Genomic DNA, 15,824 nt, shown 5'->3' on the forward strand with positions numbered 1-15,824 from the left:
CATAACCTTGCTTCCAAATTAAAATACAAATAACCTAATAAACTACTAGGACCTAAAACATAAAAATACAATTGACTTGCAAACATAAATAATACAAATAAAAATCTTCTTGCGTCTCCTGCATCAGAAACCTTCCTAAAAAACAATCAACTATAGTAAAGAGAAGTTTAAGATCTAATACAAAACTTTTATATCTAGAATTTACAATCCCAGTAGATTGACTTATAGTAGAAATCTTCTACTACTTCAGAACCTCTAAACTCTCCAATATATGAACTCTCTACCCACAATTACAATTGGAACCTCCAATTGACTTCAAGAACCTCTTGAAGGTTTTCTTCACAGTAGCAAGTCTGTGGTGCTTGCTATGACTTCAACTTTTTCACCAATGAAAGCTTCAAATTTACTTTAAAACCCTTAGTTATGGTGAAATAGAAAAAAATTGGTTACAAAAACCTAGCCACATAAACGGAGTGTTTCTCTCTCTAAAAAGCCTTCTAATAAATGGCTTATAATGTCCTTTAAATACTGGTTCAAGCGGATCTCATTTCAAGTTTCAAATGAATAAGTTATAGAATTTTTTGCGTTGTTGATTTTTGTTGATCCGCGAAGCTCAATGTATTGAAGTAGTATCAAGCTTCTATCAAAAAGATAGTAGGTTTCTCGAAGTATTGAGATTGCTATCGAGGCACATGCTAAAAATGTACTTTTCTAGACCTTTTCTTGAGCAACTTCAACCTAGTCTTCGATTACAATTTTAAGACACATCAAAACTTAATAAAAAACACATTATTTGGCATGGTTTAGCAATACCAAAACACATGACCCTAAAAGTCACATCTCACTATTGCACTTACATGAAATGGTAATGACTTTCTATATAATCCAAATGAAAAAATGTTTTTGAGATCATTTTCGAAGTCACAACTAAACACGGGAAAAATTTTTGTCAAAACAAACAAAACATGAAATGAATAAAGATCAAAATAAAAAGCTTCTATCATGGGAAGAATTGAAAATGTGGGACCAAATACTATGTACTTAACCAGAATGATCTTATCTCATATGTTTGTGTTTGTCTTATTATTATTATTATAAGGGCAGGTTTTGGCTCCTAAGTCCAAAAGATGAATAGGTTAAGGCTCAAAGAGCCACACACAATGAATTTGTAGAGAGTGGTCTTAAAAGCTAGGCTTCAATGGATTAGGCTACGCGCACAATGGATTAATGATTCTAAGAAAGCAAAGAAAGACAAGTTCTAAGCAAGGAAAACCTTCCTCGGCGAAGTCCGAGGAGAATATTATTGAATATAGTTCTTTTGAACTTGGATATAATTTTAGTTCTTGTTGCTACAGTGTATTCTCTAAATATTTTTCTGATCCCCTCTCCCAAGAGGGTTTCTTACGTTATATAGTTCCCTTTAGATGATCTTGGCCGTCCATTTGTTGATTATTCAGGCCACTACTTGATTGCTTGTCCCATCAAATACCTTCCCAAGCCCCTTGTGAGTTGGGGCAGCCAAAGCAGCACTGTTCAGGAGTTTTCTTCACATAAATGTAGCTAGGAGGTCTGATGGGATGTATTAAATATGGTGGCAGCCACCATTCCTTCAGTCATGTCAAGGCTAACCCCCTTCCCGAAACTCTTTTTCTACAATATGACCTCCTCTGGTAACATGCCACTAATGTGGCTTTATTGTCTAAGCGTGTGACCTCCTCAGCGCGATGGTGGGCTCCTCGGCCATGGGTATGACACGTGGCACAAATACCTTTTCAAATTCTTGTACTCTACAATTATTATTATTATTATGTTGGTCATGCTCTTTGTTTGTTGCACATCACAAAAAGAGTATATGCTTATATTGTTTGTAATGCTTTCCTCCCTAAACTGGATTGTTACTTCATCCATGAAAAACGCTGATAGAAAAATCCTTTCTTTAAAGTTCCATTCGTAGTAGATACCCATTCAAAGACACATCAAACCACCCTTCCCCTTCCCCATAACAAACAAACAGACACTCTATGGAAACTATGGCCATGGAAAACTCCCTTAGCGGCCGATTGATGTTTTAGTAGGAAGTAGATCTTTTGTGATATATAAAATTGAATGTTCAAATAGTGTGTAAAATACCTTGAACGTTTAGTACCCCAAAATACAAATTACCAATTCAAGATTATTATCAAACAATGTATGTGCGGAATATGAAAATAAGCTAAAACAGAATTGATAAAACAATCTAAACTAAATAAAATCACAACTACAGTAGAAATTAAATGGCAATAATTAAGGGAAGAGAGATGCAAACACAAATACAACACAGCGATGTGTTATCAAAGAGGAAACCGAAGTTCTCTGCGTAAAACCTCTCCACTGCCCTCCAAGCGGTCAATAATTCACTAGAGAATGAAGTTGGGATACATGAACAGCAGAAGATCCTCCAAACCTAATCTACCCAATGTATCTAAGGCCTTCAAGCTTCTTGCTCCAACGAGGTTATGCCGAACTTTTGTCTTCTCTAGCTTACCGGATTCCGCTATTGCCCATAGCATCAACCAATATCAATTGGTCCCTTCTTAACTGCTTCCCAAGCACCAAATAACCTTTTCACAGATATAGGTATGGTGAGAAAATGATTTGGCTAAATGTACCTCTCAAGGATGTATCAATGGAAAGGGTGAGAGTAGAGGAATTTGGAAAATCAAAGGATGAAGATTGTGGATGAGTCAATCTTGTTTTTCTCTAGGGTTTCTCTCTCAAAATTCTCTTTGGAAGCTCTCTACAATATGTGGGTATAAGGGGTATTTATACTGGTGTGTGTGTTTGGAATGCGAAAGGTCAGTTTTTCCCAAACAGAGTGGTCTGGCAACTTGACCTCGCCACTTGACTGAGTCGCGAGCTAACTGCCTGGCCAGACTGGAAGTTTTGTCTGTAGTACTCCAACTGGTGTGACTCTTCAACTCCTCTGCATGCTTCACACGTGTGCCTATTTTAGCGACTTGCCAACTGCGAGCCAGTCGTAAGGCCCTGCTTGAGTGCACACTTTTGAGCTTTTCTTCACACTCTCTCACACACTACCCTTACATGATTCCCACCTAAATACAGAGTTTCTAAATGCTGAATTACAAGCAAATTGGCACGGAATAAAACCAACAAAATGGTTGATTAAATTCAACCTTACAAGAATTTTAACTGAAAAGCTCTTTTAGTGTTTTGAGTGTTTTGCAAATTACTATGAATAGAGCTTTAAAATTCCAGATTATTCATAAACTGATGAGGAATATTTTGACTAACACCATAGCAACCCTTCAGGAAGGTGCTACTCTTCCCAAATAAGTTGGTCTTCCGAAGAGCACCTACTCACCAGAAGTGGAAGACCAAACACGACCAACATGTACACATGGCATGGCTAAAAGCTGACGAGTACAACCAAACACTCAACTCATGTTGCAATGCCTACATTGCTTAAGACTCTCCCACATGCACACAGCTGCCGGTGATAGGATAAACTTTATCTCCTACAAAACAGCTGAGGATAACTCCTCACTCCTTGTGGATCATCTACGAGATAGTTCCCAACTCCTGCACGTTAGCTAGGGGATAACCCCATATCCCTACAATTTAGCTAATGTGATTATCCAAAAGCTCCTATATAAACACTGAGGCACTCCAATCCCAAGGTACGCAAAAAATACTTCTCAAAAACTCCTCTCCAAGAAAGTTCATTATCAGTTTCTGACTTGACCTTCGAAGGGTCTTAGGCCGACACCACACCGGTGCACTTCAAAGGTGTCTTTTTTTTTTTGCTGGTTCACTACTCTTCACCCCTCACGGAAGGCAGTGAGTTTAGGCGATAGACCTACTGAAGACTTGGAGCATCATCATAAACTATGAATAGTAAATTATACAGATTTTTTTTTCTTAAGAAACTCCCAATTTCAACTTCAGCCTAGAGCTGCTTCAGCTTTTTAATGACCTCTTAAAAATTAAAAGTTAAAACAATTTTTTAGTAGGCTTTTAGACATCAATTTTAATTTTAAAGTGATTTTCAACACAAAAAAACGTTTTATGACTATGCTAATGTTGAGTTTGACAAGCCTAATCATAAATCTGCGTAAAAAGAAAGTCATTGTCTTCCCTTCCAAGTAAACCAAAATATTAAAATTTTATATTAAAAAAAAAAAAAAAAAAGGAACTCCACAAATTGATCACCTCAAACTTGAAGGCGACATTGTCTTCCCTTCAAAGGTGTCTTTTTTTTTTGCTGGTTCACTACTCTTCACCCCTCACGGAAGGCAATGAGTTTGGGCGATAGACCTACTGAAGACTTGGAGCATCATCATAAACTATGAATAGTAAATTATACAGATTTTTTTTCCTTAAGAAACTCCCAATTTCAACTTCAGCCTAGAGCTGCTTCAGCTTTTTAATGACCTCTTAAAAATTAAAAGTTAAAAAAAAAATTTAGTAGGCTTTTAGACATCAATTTTAATTTTAAAGTGATTTTCAACACAAAAAAACGTTTTATGACTATGCTAATGTTGAGTTTGACAAGCCTAATCATAAATCTGCGTAAAAAGAAAGTCATTGTCTTCCCTTCCAAGTAAACCAAAATATTAAAATTTTATATTAAAAAAAAAAAAAAAAGGAACTCCACAAATTGATCACCTCAAACTTGAAGGCGACATTATCCCAACATACTCAAATTCAATGCCCTAAGGAATTTTAGAAGTGCAGCTCACTTTCTTCACTTTTAATGTTTATAAATAGTGATCTAGCTGTTTGATTGGCTATCAGGATCCACGGGTTATTTGTTTGGATTTGATGAGTAACAGCCATCCTTTAAAAAATGGGCAATGTATATTATACACCGTCTTATTACACATAAAATAGACACAATATTTCAATTCAAACAATGCAGTATATGCAATAAGATATGTGTAAGACACATTACCCTTAAAAATTTGTATATAAACAACGTACTTAAATAAAATTCAAGAACTTTCTCCAAAAAAAATTATAATAAAATAAAATTCAAGAACTTTCTCAAAGAAAAATATTAAAAAAAAAAAAATAAACATTCAAGAAGAAAGCTATTCGAAAACACATAATTGAATATCCATCACAAAATTAATGTTTCTGTCATGAAATAACAGAAGCACTGCTTATCCCATGATCATTTTAACTTTTTTAGTTGGGGGCGACGAATGGTCGATGTGGAACTGAGTAGTGAGCAAATTGTGTCGGTTTGAAGACTCGTGTCTTTTTCCCAAAAAGTAAACTTTTTTGGATAGGATAGAACCACGGAGGAGAAGAAAAAAGGACATGAGAGTTTACAAAATTTCATGTCTTTTTTATTTTCTTAGTCAAACACGGCATTGGAAAGTTTGTCAAGGTTGTACAAAAGTATGTTGGTCCATCTGTTAATATTAATATTGGGAAATATGCTCTTACATTCTTTTTGATGATTTGGTAATTAGGAAAGAAAGAGATTTGAACAATAGGTGTATTTGTAAATACTAATAAGTGTATTATATATATATATATATATATATATATGGAATAAGTACTAATTAGTTGAGATATAAGATTTTTGATAAATTATTTTAATTAAATTTAAATTTGTCAATTTTTTTAAATTTATAGTCAAATGTGAGACACATGAAAAATTATCTTGTGTTAGGATGGAAGGAGATAGGAAGAGAGAATAATGAAGATGACTAAAATGTATTAAACTTTAGTATATTTTGGTCACCTTCCTCCATATTCTCTTCTCTTCTTCATTCATTCTAAACTTACCCTTAAATGGGTGGAAAGACTCTCCAATTAATTTTTCTTATTAATTATTTAAGGTATAAGTAAAGAAAAAGACTTTTTCGAAAAAATAACAACAAACACAGTTCAAAGTTTGGAGACAACATTGATGGTTTTGCCAAACATATTACTATAGTAGAACACATGCATTAAATGCTAAACTTTGCTTTAATGCATTAAATAATTTAAATAGTGATGTCTAGAATTGTCACTGGATTGCAATGACTCTATTGTCAAATGTTGTGGAACTCAAGTTAAACTTTGATTAGTGTTGTTTTTGTTGGGTTAAGAGAGACTATAATGCTGTAGCTCATGTTCTACCTAAGGTTGTTTCTTGCCTTTTACCCTAGTTTCTTAGTCAAACACGGCTTGCCAAACATATTACTATAGTAGAACACATGCATTAAATGCTAAACTTTGCTTTAATGCATTAAATAATTTAAATAGTGATGTCTAGAATTGTCACTGGATTGCAATGACTCTATTGTCAAATGTTATGGAACTCAAGTTAAACTTTGATTAGTGTTGTTTTTGTTGGGTTAAGAGAGACTATAATGCTGTAGCTCATGTTCTACCTAAGGTTGTTTCTTGCCTTTTACCCTAGTTTCTTAGTCAAACACGGCAATGGAAAGTTTGTCAAGGTTGTACAAGAGTATGCCGGTCCATCTGTTATTATTAATATTGGGAAATATGCTCTTACATTCTTTTTGATGATTTGGTAATTAGGAAAGAAGAAATTTGAACAATAGATGTATTAGTTAGAAATACTAATAAGTGTATTTATATATATATATATATATATATATGTGGAATAAGTACTAATTAGTTGAGATATAAGACTTTTGATAAATCATTTTAATTAAATTTAAATTTGTCAATTCTTTTAAATTTATAGTCAAATGTGAGACACATAAAAAATTATCTTGTGTTAGGATGGAATGAGATAGGAAGAGAGAATAATGAAGATAACTGAAAGGTATTAAACTTTGGTATATTTCGGTCACCTTCCTCCATATTCTCTTCTCTTCTTCGTTCATTCTAAACATACCCTTAAATGGGTGGTAAGACTCTCCAATTAATTTTTCTTATTAATTATTCAAGGTATAAGTAAAGAAAAAGACTTTAGCGAAAAAATAACAACAAACACAGTTCAAATTTTGGAGACAACATTGATGGTTTTGCCAAACATATTACTATAGTAGAACACATGCATTAAATGCTAAACTTTGCTTTAATGCATTAAATAATTTAAATAGTGATGTCTAGAATTGTCACTGGATTGCAAAGACTCTATTGTCAAATGTTGTGGAACTCAAGTTAAACTTTGATTAGTGTTATTTTTGTTGGGTTAAGAGAGACTATAATGCTGTAGCTCATGTTCTACCCAAGGTTGTTTCTTCCCTTTTACCCTAGTTTCAAGTGCAATAATGACTCGTTTCTTTCTGTTGTGTGCGAAGCTTGAGTGAAAGACATGTTGCTTGTAGATGCCTTTTCTTTTGCTGTTTAATAGAACACATGCATATTCTTTTCAATACGATGATAAAAAAGGACGAACAGAAAAAGTGAACTCGATCTGCAATTTCTTTTTTCTACATGCCATTTCTTTTGGCTTGTAGTTCAGTTCGGTTTGGAAATTAGTAAGAGGAAAAGAATTTTTCGAGTCCCACATGTCGTGCACCATTCTGATTATTATTTGGTACAAAAGTTAATTTTATATATTCCTTAATCATTATAAAATTTTGGAACAGAAGTCCTCCACGAATCACCTGATGATGATAATTGATTATTCAACATAAATATATATGCAGATGTTTAAAAAAAAAGTTAAAATATTTTTGTTTGTCATTTGTAAACTTTGAATTTTTTTTAAAAAAAATTTGTTTTGCCCTTGTGTCAACTTAATTTTGGATAATTGGTGAGTTTGAGAACATACTTTTTATTAAATTTCTTTTTAAATCACTATAAATTTCTTATTTAGATATTTGTACATGTTTATATAAAAAAATATTATTGAGTTTAGAAAGATGATGAGTGATTAAAAAATAACTTGCAAATATATATATATATATATATATTGAATTTATCTTATTGGTATATCATTGCTATAATCCGACCTCTCCAAGCAAAAAATATTAATTCCACCCCAAGTAAGATTAAATTCAAGTTCTTTGTAAAAATGTCAAATACCCATTATTTTCTGATATATTATGATAATCAAGATTAAGAATTATCTTATCTAAATTAATGTCTAATTCTTTATAAGTTTTAAATATCTACTAAAAATATGAGGATTTCGATCATTAAAAATCATATTAAATTAATCAAAAGAAATATATATAACACGCACGATAACTTATCTAAAAAATATTAGTATGCATGATAAGGATGACAAATAATCCAATAATGAGATTGATAAAATCTAATTTAAGATTATATCAAATGTTGTAACATGTAATATTTGTAATATGAATTCAACACTATATAAATTTAGGACAGAGATAACTGCTAACAATGAAAATGATTTTATGACATGTTAATTAATGCATTGCCCTATCAAAAAAATAATAATAATATTGCATTGTAATCAAAATAGTGGGCAGAGAGGTCACGAGTTTGATCCCATTTGCTTGCGAAAAGTTACCTTGCACAACTAAGTGTTGGTATGTACCATCAACAATAGTGAGAAACTATTTAACTTATAGATAAAATTGTTCTTGCTCTAATATATTGGATGGAACACAAAATTGATGCGAAAGTTTGTGAACGTGTGTTGCATTCGTATCACGTGAATGCGTGAATGCGCTAGACACAAATCAAACCACTAACCCATAACCATTAACGTAAATGCCGACAGAATCTGATCTTACGCATACACCCGTGCATGCTATTCAACGGGGCAACTTGATGATCATGTACGCCCGAGCTATGTATGTTTTTTTAATTGCAAGTCAAGATACATAGTGATTCAACAACATTTCAACATAAACTAATCCATAAAATAATAATACTAACAGTAATTTGGATAAGAAATATTATTCTTTATTGTATTCTAATAAGAGACCAGAAATTCAATTAAAAGAGTACAAAATCTGATGGAGCTTTGACAAGTCATGTATATGGCTAATATTTTAAATATTACATGGTGAGTAGTCTCTGCTTCCATCAATGGAGTATTAGTTTTGCAAAGAGATAGTCAAGAATCGTTATCATATCGAATCTAATTATAAAAAAATTGATAAGAGTCATGAGGAGGACCCTCCTCTGACCAAAAGGATAGTGATCTCACCTTATACAATATTGCTATTGGGTCACAAATTGGAATCGTTTTCATAAAATATATGTGACTTCATAATGTGTATATTATTTTAAGTAAAAGCTTAAGCGCATGGACTGCATGTTAAAAGTAAAGTAGGTAATACAAAGGTTCCTGTTTTTTTAACACAAGCGCATGGAGCATAACACAATGGTTCCTGTTTTTTAAAAAATACCAAAACACAATGATTTCATATCCGTAGCAAATTAAAAGAAAACATTATTTTATCAGCAAGTTGGTTAGTTTAGACAAAATTTTAATTGATTAATTTCATACAAAAATAGAATAATATTATAAAAGGAAAGCATGCGTGTGCTGTAGCCTATAAACCTAAATGACCCCAAACGAAAAGCACTACTCTAAGTTAATGGAGTTAAAAAATAATGCAGCCAAAAAAGATGGCCAGGTTTGGTCTAGTCTACTCCTATTGTTCATTTCTATCTGATTATCCTAGCTAAAGCAAAGGTGAAAAAAGCTGGTTTAATTATAATGGGGTCGGAATATGGAGGTCTATTAATAAGACTCTTTCAAGTCTTATTAATTTCTGAATAATCATGTTCCTCTAAATTTTTGAAGAAATTATATTTTATAATTTTTTTTAAAAGTACTTGAATAAAACAAGATGAGTTAATGGAGATGATAAGTGTGGATATTAATTCTATTTAAAAGAAGTAAAATCATTAAATCTAAATCAACTCCTTTTATAATAATAGGTTAGGGTTTATGCTTATGCATGTCAACTTACTGCTTTCAGTACTAGCATTAAAAATAAAATACTGCTCAAAAAAAACCACACACACCAATAAGTATATTCTTTCGCCTTTTCATGAAGTGGAATATTGCTAAAAAGCCACACAGACACCAATTAATATTTATAATTGATTAAGTATATTCCTTGTTACTTTTACTGAAACTCTGACATTGATAATTAATATATACCAACATTCTCTTTTCATTACAGTCCAGCACTAGCTGCTGCCCTACAGCTTTTACGTCAAAAAGAACTTACTTATGCAAGCACGTTTAATTTTTTTTTTTGGCTGAAATGCAAGCACGTTTAATGAAAATAAATAAGATGATCCAAGTTGGTACGATTATTACCTTTTTAGAAGTCAGAGACTGTCTTTTTGGCTTGAGGTTGGTCCTCACTAACTTTAATTTATATTGGCAAATTCAGAAAAGGAAAAAAAAAAAAAAAAATCAATATGACAAACTCTCCAAAGTGTTTGAGCTTTAATTTGAATTCAACGTGGATTTAGTTAGCCCAATTTGTAAAATTTCTAATAGTTAAATAAAAGATTTTTGTTCAATCTCTATTTATATCAAAAATCAATTGACGTCTTAGTTTGATAATAAAAAGTATAATCATAAAAAATAGATACTCTAAGTTGAAATTCTATTTAAAAATTAAATACAAAATAAAAATAGGTTGCTTAGTGCTATGTTAGACTAACCTTTTGTTTGGATGCAGCTTTTTTTCTTTTAAAGGTTTATCTGATGAAAATTATAAAATAGTTATATTTTAAAAAATTTTGAAGCTTGAAAAAGCTAGGGGCAAACTCACACTTACATCAGCATGATGACATTCAAAAAATTGAAAGGTGACCTTTTATTATCTCTCTCTACCCTCCATGCTGGGTAAGTCTAGTGTCACACATTTTGATACAACAAATGTCACAACTTGCCATATGGTAAGTTGTGATTGGTGGAAGAGTATTCCCACATGAACCCACCATCACCCCTCCACCAATCACAACTCACCATGTGGCGAGTTGTGGCATTTGTTGTGCCAAAATGTATAGCACCAGACTTATTCCTCCATGCTTGGTAAATATCATAAGAGAAATGCTGGTGCCACACACTTGTGCACAACTTTGTGCCACAACTCGCCACATGGCGAGTTGTGGTTAGTTAGAGTGTGTTAGTGGGCCATGTGGGGACACACTCTAACCAACCACAACTCGCCATGTGGCGAGTTGTGGCACAAAGTTGTGCAAAAATATGTGGCACCAGCATTACTCATATCATAATTGTTCCCAAAAAACAAACTATTATTTTTTAACTTTGAAATTGTTCCCAAAAAATATTATGAGCTTAGGGATCAAATAATATATATATATATATATATTTATATATATATATATATATAAACATGAAATTTGACATTTGTATTAAAAATAATAAAAATATGTAATTTTATAGCTTATTCGGTAAAATGCTGTTTTAATGAAAAGTTATGGAGGGATATAATATGGCATAGACTTTACTAGCTTAAACTTGAAATACATGACCATATATATATATATATATATATGGGTTTGGTTAATATATGCCCTTAGAGCACACATTAATCATCCGTTTTTTGAAACATTTTATGAAGAATTGAAAAAATTGTAAAAAAAAAAAAAAAAAAAAAAAAAAAATTGGCAATATTCAAATGCTATATATATAAAGAGAGCTAATATTCAAATTACTAAATGCACACATTAGTAAAACCCTGTATAGATAGAGAGAGGTAATTTTCAAATGCTATTTAAATGAAAAGTTTCACATGCTATAGAGTTTGGTAATCCCACCCGTTTGGTGAGGGGAGTTCCTATTGTATGTGTGCAAGTTGTTTGCCAAAACCATAGTTTTCAGTTTTGAGGGTACATTTTAGTGCTAAGACAAGACATGAAGAGACTATACTAAAATTTGTACAAAGAACTTAACATATTTTTAATGAGTATCACATGGTCACCAGGAGTCTTTGTTCCCCATGTAGATAAAAGACAACTTGTTATCGCGGCATGCTAGCTCTGTATCTGATAGTGTAATCTGGGTGGAAGATACACCCCCGATGATAGCTAGTCAGGTTTGTATGGATGTATCCTTGCTGGGCTTGTGCCCCGTTTAAATGATATTGATTTCGTATTGACTATTGACCATCAAAAAAAAAAAAGAAAAAAAAAAGAAGATAACAGACAACTGAGTTTCTGACAGGATATAGCCCAGATATTATTTTGCAAAAAGATAACTCAGACTTTCTGTGCTACCGAATCTAACGATGGAAAAAGTTGAAAATGGTGAGGTCCCTCCTGTTGCCAAAAATATAGTCACACAATCTGAAGAATGCTATTTGTCAGAAATTTAAATATTTTTTTTCTAAAACTTGGTTTCATTATTTATTATTCATGCTTATGCTCATGGAGGGCATGTTAAAAGTAGAGTGGATAGAAGCACAGGATATGAGACATAATATAATGATTTCATTTCTGTTAAAGAAAATTAAAAGAAACTGGATTTTACTAGCATATACAAATATATACATATAGCACTTTCCAAAAAAATCATACGGGTTTGCCATTATATATATATATATATATATATATACACACGTTCAAGAACAAAGGATTTTAATTTTTCTAATATCTTATGAACTCTTTGAAAATATACTAAAAAAATTTTGTATGGGGTACGTCCTTAGTAAGGTTTTCAGACCCGGACCATTCATTGAACCGTAAAAAGAAGAGATTCAAGGTTTTTAAGGTTGAACTGAGATCGAACCGTGATGATGTCATAATTAATTTAATAATTATTTAAATATAAATAAATACATTAAAAATTAGTATAAATAGAAAAATTAAATTAAATGACCCAATTAAATATAGAAATCTATCTTTCAAATGTATTTTTTCATATCATAACTTTCACAAGACAAATAAGAAATATCATATCCTAAGTATACATAGATATAATATTTATTTATTTATTTATATGTTGATTAGTTAAACTCGTGATAATAATATTGTAATAATATAGGAATTAGAAGGACACTTAGTAATTTTAAATTAAAATAATTATTTAATAATTATTATATACTATGTGTTGGCTCACTATTTTTTCTCTACTATTTAAAATTTTGTTTTTGAGTAAACAATAATATTTATTAGAACACACACGAAAAATGTAACAAATAAAATATTATAAGTACTTTTAATTAATATTTACAATTTTTTTTTTTAAAAAAAAATGAGAAAATCTAGCATTACAAAATATTTCACAATTTTTTTGTCATAATTATGACAAACATAGCAAAGTTTGAATGGTCAAAACTCAGGCTCTTCAAATGGATTAATTATGACAATTGATGGATTAATTATGACACTGTACTATATCACGAGATGGATTAATTATGACAATTGTGCACTGTGCAATAATGTCCACAGTGTACCAAACCTGCAGCATAAAAAAAAAAAAGAACAAAAACAAAAAACAAAACAAAACAGCATGCTCTCTGTTCATTGTACCGTTACTGGGAAAAATATAAAGAAGTGGCTAGTGCCACATCACGGGCTCAAAGATCTAATAGCTGAAACATTTTGCCATCTTTAATTCAAAAATCATAAGTCTTCTTCTTTCCCAATGCAAGTCATGTGAAGGGCCTTTGGAAACATAAAAAAGAATTCAAAACAAGCACAAACAGAGAGAAGGTGAGAAACTCAGAAACCACAACTGTGAAGACAGAAAGAAGAAAGAGAAGAAGGAGAAAAAGAAGAAAGAAGAAGAAATAGGAGTAGAAGACGAAGATGAAGGCCGTGATTGATGATCTGTGCTGGGTTGCTAGCTTGCTACTTCAACTTCGCACATGCCCTACTTTGTCATCTTCTTCTTCTCAAATTTTTTTTCCCTCACAAATCTTCTAGTTCCAGATCTGAAAAAAGTCCAAAAGTGCATGCCGGCTAAATCTTTAATTTCAACCGGTATTTGCTGGGGAAAAAAAAAAAAAAAAAAGGAACTGTAAAAACCGTTCATGTTTCTTAGAACTGTTCATGGTTCTTAGAACCGTGAGGTCCAACCGCGGTATGCACGGGTCCCTATTTTTTTTTCCATAAAGCAGTTCTTGAGGCTAAAAGAACAGCAAAAATGAGCAGCTCGAGGTTTTCCCGGTCAGACCGTACAATCCAATCCAAGTTTCAAAACCTAGGTCCTTAGGCCCATTGGGCCTTGGCTCGAACATTCTCAAGGACCAAAATTGAGCCCAAACCTTATAATAAGTCCACATTGTTTTGGATGCATGATAGACAAGCCCCTGTCCAGCCCATTATGGCTTGCTTGGGAGTGTGTTTGCTCGAAACAGCCCACATCCTTGGCAATTCAGTATTGCTTTAGGGAGTGTCACTGCCAGGCGATCTTTTGGAGGCGGAAATCAGTTCCAATGCCATTACCACTATTTCCAATGGGGCATGTTCCTTGTTAGGAATAATCACATTGGACCCCACCCATACGAGTGAAGCCCGAAGCTAATCATGGGCACCCCACCAACCTCAATCTATAAATAGAAGGAGCAAGTAAAGAAAAGGGTTGGTTGGTGCGGGGTGGAGAAGTAGAGAGTGATGAAAAGAGAACACTATCTAAAGAAAGGGACTTAAAGGGAGGAGGAAGGAAGTTCGTGAAGGTTGAGAAGTTTAATTGGGATACTTGGAGGAGAACTACCCTTAGTAGGAAATTCCAAACCCACCTTACAAATAAGTTGTGAGCTCAATTTTAAGCCTAGTCCGTTAAGCAGAAGTTGGGTGTGCACAACTAAAAAAATTAATCTTATTATATACTGGTATAGCTTTAATTGTTAATATATTATTTTGCCTTTTTTCTAAAGTGTTATATGTGACTTCACCCATTCACATTGATAGCTACCTTAGGGATGAGAAATGCATGGTCAATAATTTCCATGATAGGAGGAAGAAAAAAGTCAGGAGAGATTGTAGGTTTAGATCCCAACTTTTCACACTGAAACCCATAATTGATCTTTCTTCATTCTTTTTTTTTTTTTTTTTTTTTTTTTTTAACAAAGAAACAAATTTTATCATAGGCAAAACTCATATTCAATTCTTTAAGACTTATAAATTAGATTCTTCAATTGAATTTAAATATATAATTGTATTGACCAATGTAGTAAAAATAATTTTAAATTTTTTCTAAGTACAATTAAATTCAACCATGTGATAATTCTCAATTGGAAAACCTAATGCACTGTTTGGATGTTTAAAAAATGAGGGAGAGTAGAGTAGAGTAAAGTAAAGGGGTTGGGGGGGGGGGGGGGAGGGGAGTAATTCAATTACCTTGTTTGGAAGTTTTTTAAAGAAGGAGGGGGAGGGGTTTGGAGGGGTTTCAACTACCTCTAATCCCTCATTTTTTATTCCTCCAAATTGGAGAGATTTGAAAGGAGAGTAGAGTAGATAAATTATTGACCAAATGAATTCCCCAATTTACCCTTTCTAAATTAACAAAATTACAAACCGATTATATAAAATAAATTCACTTTTTTTTTCTTGAGAAAATAATGTTTGAAAAATAATTTCTCAACCCGCACTTTCTGGAAAACCAAACGAGCGGAGAACGTTCACAGCCCTCGTCAGAATCGCCAGTTCTCGCCGGCGACATTCCCCAATCAGCTCATGAACGAAGGTTTCTCTCCATGGTGGACTTGTCGTAAACGAAAAGCCTCGACTTCTTCTTCATGCAACCGGCGAAGATCATGGCAAACCAAGATAGAGAAGATGAACTCCTAGAAGCAGCAATAGTTGCAGTAGTAGTAGCAGCCGAGGGCTCGCAAGTTGAAACGCTAGGATCTGATTCCAATTTATTGGATCTAGACTTGAACAGATTTGTAAGCAACAAGAACCTACCGTTCTTCTTCCAATATGACCCACTATAATAT

This window comes from Quercus lobata, chromosome 5 (genome assembly GCF_001633185.2).
Source record: "Quercus lobata isolate SW786 chromosome 5, ValleyOak3.0 Primary Assembly, whole genome shotgun sequence".
Taxonomy (NCBI): Eukaryota; Viridiplantae; Streptophyta; class Magnoliopsida; order Fagales; family Fagaceae; genus Quercus; species Quercus lobata.